This window comes from Salmo salar, chromosome ssa27, assembly GCF_905237065.1.
Source record: "Salmo salar chromosome ssa27, Ssal_v3.1, whole genome shotgun sequence".
Lineage (NCBI taxonomy): Eukaryota > Metazoa > Chordata > Actinopteri > Salmoniformes > Salmonidae > Salmo > Salmo salar.
In genome coordinates this window covers 28,459,169-28,468,823 of record NC_059468.1, presented here as the reverse complement: position 1 = coordinate 28,468,823, position 9,655 = coordinate 28,459,169, and positions in this window count along the sequence as shown.

Genomic DNA, 9,655 nt, shown 5'->3' with positions numbered 1-9,655 from the left:
CCAAGTTTGGGATCCGCACCTGTCCCTGATGCTACACACACACACACACACACACACACACACACACACACACACACACACACACACACACACACACACACACACACACACACACACACACACACAGAGACAGACCGCTTCAAAAAGGGCTCAAGTTTAAAAGGCTATAAGACTAATGAATCGCTTCAGTTAATTATTTGTCTGTAATGAAACAAGAGCAAATTAATTCAGCTCTCGTTAGAACATGACAGAAACCAGAGTTCACTCTGATCTTCTTCCCCCTTCCCACCCCAGCTCACCCTCTCTCTTTGAAGGAGAGGAGACAAGGAAAGGAAGCCTCTTTAAGCCTCCCAGTCATTGAATCTACCTCCCAGCATGTTGGACTAGGAGTGGCTTTGGCTGTCCCCTCTCTCTAACGGTCATTAATACCAACGCCAGCTCACCGTGGTCTAACCGTGGTTGTACCGTGGTGAGGCTGGTTCGACTGGGCCTCCGGGTTCCATGTTGGCCAGCCATTACTTGTCCCTGGAGCAGGATAAGAGGGACTCTTGTCTGCTCTTTCCCAAGGGAATTGTTTCTCAGAGAATAGAGGCTCAGCTATCCTGGTCTCGGTCTCTATTTACCATTCTCTCTCTCTCTCTCTCTCTCTCTCTCTCTCTCTCTCTCTCTCTCGCTCTCGCTCTCTCTCCCCCTTTCCCTCTCCCTCTCTCTCTCTCTCTCTCTCTCTCTCTCTCTCTCTCCCTTTCACTCTCTCTCTCTCTCTCTGTCTCTCTGTCTGTCTCTCTCCCTTTCCCCCTCTCTCTCTCTCCCCCCTTTCCCCTTCTCTCTCTCCCTTTCCCCTTCTCTCTCTCTCACTTTCCCCTTCTCTCTCTCTCCCTTTCCCCTTCTCTCTCTCTCTCTCTCTCTCTCTCTCTCTCTCTCTCTCTCTCTCTCTCTCTCTCTCTCTCTCTCTCTCTCTCTCTCTCTTTCTCTCTCTCTCAATTCAATTCAATTTGCTTTATCGGCATGGCGTAACAATGTACATATTGCCAAAGCTTACTTTGGATATTTACAATATGAAAATAATGAGAATAAAAATTGTCAACGGGACAACAGTAACAACAATAACGAAGGGTCAAAATAACCATACATTGAACAATAACAATAATCATACAGTAGAGGACATGTGCAGGTTGATTGGTCTGTCAGACACTGTCCCTCATCTTATGGCAGGCAGCAATGTAGTGCGCTGCCAACCCACAGCTCTCTGCGTCCTCCCCCAACAGGACGGGTAGCCTACTCTCATCAGAGAGGTCTTTGAAACCTTGAATAAGGGTTTCAAATTTGGGGAAATGACACTCTCTAATTGTTTTATATTTTTTTACATTTTGTCAGGAAATGCAGCTCTGTCTCAGGTTCTGCTGTTGTGCAGTGGTTGCACAGCCTTTCCTCTACAGGGAGCCAGGTTTTCCTGTGTCTACCCTTCTCAATGGCAAGGCTGTGCTCACTGAGCCTGTAATTTGTCAAGGTTTTTCTAAGGTTTTGATCAGTAAGCAGGGTCAAATATTTAGCCATTGTCGATTTAGGGCCACATAGCACTGCATTTTGCTTTGTGTTTGTGCTTGTGTTTCTAATATGCAATGTAGTCTCTCTCTCTCTCTCTTTCCCTTTCTCTCTCTCTTTCTCTCTCTCTCCCTCTGTCTCTCTTTCCCTTTCTCTCTTTCGCCCTATCTCTCTCTCTCTCCCTCTCTCTCTTTCCCTTTATCTCTCCCTCTCTCTCTCGCTCTTTCCCTTTCTCTCTCTCTTTCCCTTTCTCTCTCTCGCTCGCACTCTCTCTCTCTTTCCTTTTAGCGCTCTCCCTCTCTCTCTCTCACTCACTCTCTTTCCCTTTCTCTCTCTCTCTCTCTCTCTCTCGCTCTTTCCCTTTATATCTCTCTCTTTCCATTTATCTCTCTCTCCCTCTCTCTCGCTCTTTCTTTCCCTTTCTCTCTCTCCCTCTCTATCGCTCATTCTCTCTCTCTTTCCCTTTATCTCTCTCTTGCTCTCTCTCTCTCTTTCCTTTTCTCTCCCTCTCTCCCTCTCTCTCCCTCTCTCTCTCTTTCCCTTTCTCTCTCTCTCGCTCTCTCTCTCTGTCCCTTTTCCTTTCTCGCTCTCTTGCTCTCTCTCTCTCTCTTTCCCTTTATCTCTCGCTCCCTCTCTCTTTCCGTATTTCTTTCTCTCTCTCTCTCTCTCTCTCTCTCTCTCTCTCTCTCTCTCTCTCTCTCTCTCTCTCTCTCTCTCTTTCCCTTTCTCTTTCTCTTTCTCTTTCTCTCTCCCTTTCCATTTTTCTCTCTCTCTCTGCCTCCTTCCCTTTCTCTCTCTGCCTCCTCTTCCCTTCCCTTTCTCTCCCTCTTTCTTTCTCTCTGCCTCTGCCTCTACCTCTCTTTCTCTACCTCCCTCCTAGTCCCTCACTATAGACCTGAGCATCCAGGTCTCTACCTCTTCCTAACGGCCTGTCTCTCTCCCCCTCAGTTTGTCAAACCTTTTCTCTCTCTGGGTATATCCCCTTCAGCTAGCCCTAGGGGGCGATGTGTGGCAAGTCTGTGTTAACAATGCAGGAGTGTCATTCTCCTGTGGGATGGATGGGACAGACTGGAACAGGCAGCGTTCCCAATGCTCCCACAGCTTCATTAGGATTCCTGTTTTATCCATCTATGACGGACTGACTGGGCCACGGGACGCCCCTCAACACACACACACACACATTTTGAAGAACACACTCTCTGTTATGCTAATGATGTGTTCTTCTTCCTACACGGCGATCTTCCATCATCCCTCTGTCACTGCTTCTAGAAATCCACTACAGATCATAGGAGCTTATTATGTGTGATTAGTTCTGAGATAGAGAGAGGGAGAGAGAGGGAGAGGGAGGGAGGGGGAGGTAAACAAGCAGTGCAGAGAAAGTATTCACTCTCCACCTCTCTCTCACTTAGTTTCTTTCTCTCCCTCTTTCATTGCACATCCCTCTCTCTTCACCTTCTCTCTCTCCCCCCCTCCCTCTGTCTAGCGATGTATATTGATCAGCATGTTGACTGTGATATCAATAATCTCGTCTTTAGTGATCCTGTCCCCAGTCATCTCCCACTAATGAACCAGTGGAAATTTGCAATGCTGCTTGGCTTTGGTTCTGTCAGCATTATATAGGCCTTATTAGTGTGAATGTTGATGGTTGAATGTATGGTGATTGGGATTCAGAAAATCTCTCTATCTCCCTCTTCTTTTTCTAAGATAGAGCCTGTGTGGAGCTTATGTTGAGTGTGTGTGTTGTGGTCCATAAACAGCTGCTGCAATATGGACGGGGGTTATTATGTGGCCGAAAATGACGAGCCCTCCCTGTTTCAACACACACACACACACACACACACACACACACACACACACACACACAGTCGCAGACAGACAGCTAATTATCAGTGTGCGAGAGGGTAGGAAGAGCGGGATTGTTAGGGTAATGCATGCCATTACTCAATGGACAACAGCAACATACAGTACAGTCAACTCACAGTTTTCCTTCAGCTACTCTTTTGTTTCTCCCCTCTTTCCCTCTCATCCACCTCTCTCCCCATCTCCTTTTCCTCTCTCCTCCCTTCTCTACCTCCCCCATCTCTCCTCTCCCCCTTCTGCTATCTCCTCCTCTCTCCTCTACTCCCTCTCTCCTCCTCCTGGTTGTGTTGTTTCAGCTCTTTTCTCTCCCTCCTAATTCCTCTTTAATTATTAACACCAACATTATTAGGCCTTTCATTAGAGCAACACAGCACCCTGAAGACTGATCACACACACACACACACACACACACACACACACACACACACACACACACACACACACACACACACACACACACACAAACCTCAGACTTCGTCAAGCACACTCATACACACACCACACACTCTCATAGACAAGACAAACAAACACACACACTTCCCATTATTAAGACACTCTAAATACAGACAACTCTTACAGTGTTGTTAAGATGTATTTCTCTTTAGGTGGTTGTGGATGGGCCTTATGACACTGTTACCAAGCACAGCCTGTTCTATGGATTTAACCCTAGGTTTCTAAATATCTAGATAGTATAGGTGTGAGTGCTTTACCTATCACCAGAATACAGTATGGAGAAGTTGTGCTCTTTGAATACTTACAGGTAACAACAATTTGTGTGTGTGTGCGTGCGTGTATGTGTTTAGTGGTTAATCAATGGTACATTAAGGGGCTGGGCCGTGGCAGATGAGATTTGGGAGGGGGGGTTCCGCCTCTGTTTTATCTGTTTTATTTCTGTGTTAATCTGGCATGTCTCTGGCCATCTATCTGTGTCATCAGGACCCGTCAGGGGGCGGAGAGGTCCTTGACAAAACACGGAACGCTCCTTAAGCCATCAGGCACTGGGGGGATGGGGGAGTGTGTGTGTGTGTGTGTGTGTGTGTGAGGCCTAATTGAACATGATAAAGTGTAAAGTTAATTACCCCTCACGGCTGTCACTGATACTCCCAGGGGGGGGCTCGGGCACAGCTGTCGGCTTTGGGGTGTGTGTGACAGAGTTGTGTGAGTGAGTGAAGGAGAAAGAGGAGACTGGGGTGGGGGGGGGGGGCGAGGGGACAATGGGACCCCTCCCATGGGGGTCGTGTGGAGGATGATGGGAACAATCGGCTTTTAAAGACGTCCCCTGTCCCTCTGGTGTGCCTCTCCTTAACACTCCTGTTCCATCACAACACAAACAACAACCCTATCCCAGGTCATCCCAGATTGTCTCTACACATAAAGTGGTTAACTGGTGCTGAGCTCCTTAGATCAAATAAAATAATCTGGCTGCTATTAAAAGTCTTCTTGTACTGTGAGAGAGCTTTCTGGCAGCAATTCATGTTACCCTTCATAACACCTTCATGAGACTGACATGATGTAGCGTTTGTTTTGGATAGGGCCCTCACTGGTGAACCTAGTGTCTTGTCCAGGGGGTATATTTATAGGCTACAGAGACCGGAGAAAGGCTCTTGCCCCTATGGGCCGTTCTGGCTTGGACAAGACTTACTTCTTCACTGGTAAATCATCTAGCAATGTGTCTGTGAGCCTGTCAACCACTAACCCTGTTTAGCAAGCCTTCATCAGGTACAGTTAACCACTAACCCTGTTTAGCAATCCTTCATCAGGTACAGTCAACCACTAACCCTGTTTAGCAAGCCTTCATCAGGTACAGTTAACCACTAACCCTGTTTAGCAATCCTTCATCTCAGTTCCACTTCCCTTCACCATGAATAGGTTTATGGTCTTTTTAAAGAGGATTTTTGTCTTGGACCTGAACTGGTAGTGTGCTGTTTTGAGGTTTCTTTTGCATTGTGTTTGGAGAGTATTAAGGCCTACAGTATATCGGAATAAGGAGACAGCTGTGCCATATACTGTAGATTGCAAAATAGTTGTGAAGAGATTTTAGATGTACCGATTCCATGGCACATGGTTTATGAACTGATACACAAAATAATGCTGGCTTCAAAATGATTTTCCATATAAATTATTATGCAATATTCTTTCAACCAATAGAATGTTATAAACTCATCAAAAAAAGGAATGCCCCTTTTTCAGGACCCTGTCTTTCAAAGATAATTCATAAAAATAACTTCACAGATCTTCATTGTAAAGGGTTTAAACACCATTTTCCATGCTTGTTCAATGAACCATAAACAACTAATGAACATGCACCTGTGGAACAGTCGTTAAGACACTAACAGCTTACAGACGGTAGGCAATTAAGGTCACAGTTATGAAAACTTAGGATACTAAAGAGGCCTTTCTACTGACTCTGAAAAACACCAAAAGAAAGATGCCCAGGGTCTCTGCTCATCTGCGAGAACGTGCCTTAGGCATGCTGCAAGAAGGCATGAGGACTGCAGATGTGGCCAGGGCAATAAATTGCAATGTCCGTACTGTGAGACGCCTAAGACAGCACTACAGAGAGACAGGACAGACAGCTGATTGTCCTCGCAGTGGCAGACCACATGTAACAACACCTGCACAGGATCGGTACATCCGAACATCACACCTGCGGGACAGGTACAGGATGGCAACAACAATCAGTGCTCAGACTGTCCGCAATAGGCTGAGAGAGGCTGGACTGAGGGCTTATAGGCCTGTTGAAAGGCAGGTCCTCACCAGACATCACCGGCAACAACGTTGCCTATGGGCACAAACCAACCGTCGCTGGACCAGACAGGACTGGCAAAAAGTTTTCTTCACTGACGAGTCCTGGTTTTGTCTCACCAGGGGTGATGGTCGGATTCGCGTTTATCGTCGAAGGAATGAGAGTTACACCGAGGCCTGTACTCTGGAGCAGGATCGAGGTGGAGGGTCCATCATGGTCTGGGGCGGTGTGTCACAGCATCATCGGACTGAGCTTGTTGTCATTGCAGGCAATCTCAACGCTGTGCGTTACAGGGAAGACATCCTCCTCCCTCATGTGGTACCCTTCCTGCAGGCTCATCCTGACATGACCCTCCAGCATGACAATGCCACCAGCCATACTACCTGTTCTGTGTGTGATTTCCTGCAAGACAGGAATGTCAGCGTTCTGCCATGGCCAGCGAAGAGCCCAGATCTCAATCCCATTAAGCACGTCTGGGACCTGTTGGATCGGAGGGTAAGGGCTCAGGCCATTCCCCCCAGAAATGTCAGAGAACTTGCAGGTTCCTTGGTGGAAGAGTGGGGTAACATCTCACAGCAAGAACTGGCAATTCTGGTGCCGTCCATGAGGAGGAGATGCACTGCAGTACTTAATGCAGCTGGTGGCCACACCAGATACTGACTGTTACTTTTGATTTTGACCCTCCCTTTGTTCAGGGAAAAATTATTCAATTTCTGTTAGTCACATGTCTGTGGAACTTGTTCAGTTTATGTCTTAGTTGTTGAATCTTGTTATGTTCATACAAATATTTACACATGTTAAGTTTGCTGAAAATAAACGCAGTTGACAGTGAGAGGACGTTTCTTTTTTGCTGAGTATATATAAGGGGGATACAACCATCCCAGCTCTGCAGATTTTGCTACGAAGACGGTGTCACACTGATCTGTTTCACCTGTCTTTGTGATTGTCTCCACCCCCCTCCAGGTGTCGCCCATCTTCCCCATTATCCCCTGTGTATTTATACCTATGTTCTCCTTTTGTCTGTTGCCAGTTCGTTTTGTTCTGTCAAGCCTACCAGCCTTTTCCCCTCTGCTCCTGTCTCTCTATTGTTCCTGTTTCCTAGGTTTCCCGGTGTTGACCATTCTGCCTGCCCTGAGCCTGCCTGGCATCCTGTACCTTTGCCTGCCCTAACCCTGAGCCTGCCTGCCATCTTGTACCTTTGCCTGCCCTGAGCCTGCCTGCCATCCTGTACCTTTGCCTGCCCTAACCCTGAGCCTGCCTGCCATCTTGTACCTTTGCCTGCCCTGAGCCTGCCTGCCATCCTGTACCTTTGCCTGCCCTGACCCTGAGCCTGCCTGCCATCTTGTACCTTTGCCTGCCCTGAGCCTGCCTGCCATCCTGTACCTTTGCCTGCCCTGACCCTGAGCCTGCCTGCCATCCTGTACCTTTGCCTGCCCTAACCCTGAGCCTGCCTGCCATCCTGTACCTTTGCCTGCCCTGACCCTGAGCCTGCCTGCCATCCTGTACCTTTGCCTGCCCTAACCCTGAGCCTGCCTGCCATCCTGTACCTTTGCCTGCCCTGAACCTGAGCCTGCCTGCCATCCTGTACCTTTGCCTGCCCTGACCCTGAGCCTGCCTGCCGTCCTGTACCTTTGCCCCACCTATCTGGATTACCGACCTCTGCCTATCCAGGACCTGCTTTTTCCAGCCCCTGTTTGATGAATAAACTGTTGTTACTTCGACGTTGTCTGCATCTGGGTCTTACCTGAAATGTGGTACTATCCAAATGTAGCTTGTTTTTGGTCGCAGGTTCAAGAATGGCTGAATAATTGCAACATTTACCTGGAGCTAACTCTGCAAATAGCACTACTGGGTGATTTAAAAAGTCATAGTCAATCGATCAATAATGTAATAATACTCTTAGCAAAAATGTTTATTTTAATTTACAATCAGTAGAATCTATGAGAATAGAAAGGTTCAGAACTTTTGTGAAACAGCACAGTTAAAAATATATGGCAAATAGCAATCCAAACTGGATGGTGTTCAGAGATAGATGGGAGGGGTTGAGGATAGCTGATGGATGGGACTAAAAACAAACAAAGATAAATATTGTGAAATACTGTGTCAGTAAAATATGTACAGTTGAAGTCAGAAGTTTACATACACTTAGGTTGGAGACATTAAAACCCGTTTTTCAACCACTCCACACATTTCTTGTTAACAAACTATAGTTTTGACAAGTCGGTTAGGACATCTACTTTGTGCATGACACAAGTAATTTTTCCAACAATTGTTTACAATTGTTATTTCACTTATAATTCACTGGATCACAATTCCAGTGGGTCAGAAGTTTACATACACTAAGTTGACTGTGCCTTTAAACACCTTGGAAAATTCCAGAAAATGATGTCATGGCTTTAGAAGCTTCTGATAGGCTAATTGACATCATTTGAGTCAATTGGAGGTGTACCTGTGGATGTATTTCAAGGCCTGCCTTCAAACTCAGTGCCTCTTTGCTTGATATCATGGCAAAAACAAAAGAAATCAGCCAAGACCTCAGAAAAAAATTGTAGACCTCCACAAGTCTGGTTCATCCTTGGGAGCAATTTGAAAATGCCTGAAGGTACCACGTTCATCTGTACAAACGATAGTACGCAAGTGTAAACACCATGGGACCACGCAGCCGTCATACCGCTCAGAAAGGAGACGCGTTCTGTCTCCTAGAGATCAAAATTCTTTGGTGCGAAAAGTGCGAATCAATCCCAGAACAACAGCAAAGGACCTTGTGAAGATGCTGGAGGAAACAGGTATAAAAGTATCTATATCCACATTAAAACGAGTCCTATATCGACATAACCTGAAAGGCCGCTAGGCAAGGAAGAAGCCACTGCTCCAAAACCACCATAAAAAAGCCAGACTATGGTTTGCAACTGCACATGGGGACAAAGATCATACTTATTGGAGAAATGTCCTCTGGTCTGATGAAACAAAAATAGAACTGTTTGGCCATAATGACCATCGTTATGTTTGGAGGAAAAAGGGGGAGCCTTGCGAGCCAAAGAACACCATCCCAACCATGAAGCACGGGGGTGGCAGTATCATGTTGTGGGGGTGCTTTGCTGCAGGAGGGACTGGTGCACTTCACAAAATAGATGGCATCATGAGGTAGGAAAATTATGTGGATATATTGAAGCAACATCTCAAGACATCAGTCAGGAAGTTAAAGCTTGGTCGCAAATGGGTCTTCCAAATGGACAATGACCCCAAGCTTACTTCCAAAGTTGTGGCAAAATGGTTTAAGGACAACAGTGTATTGGAGTGGCCATCACAAAGCCCTGACCTCAATCCTATAGAACATTTGTGGGCAGAACTGAAAAAGCTGTGTGAGCAAGGAGGCCTACAAACCTGACACAGTTACACCAGCTCTGTCAGGAGGAATGGGCCAAAATTCACCCAACTTATTGTGGGAAGCTTGTGGAAGGCTTCCCAAAACATTTGACCCAAGTTAAACAATTTAAAGGCAATGCT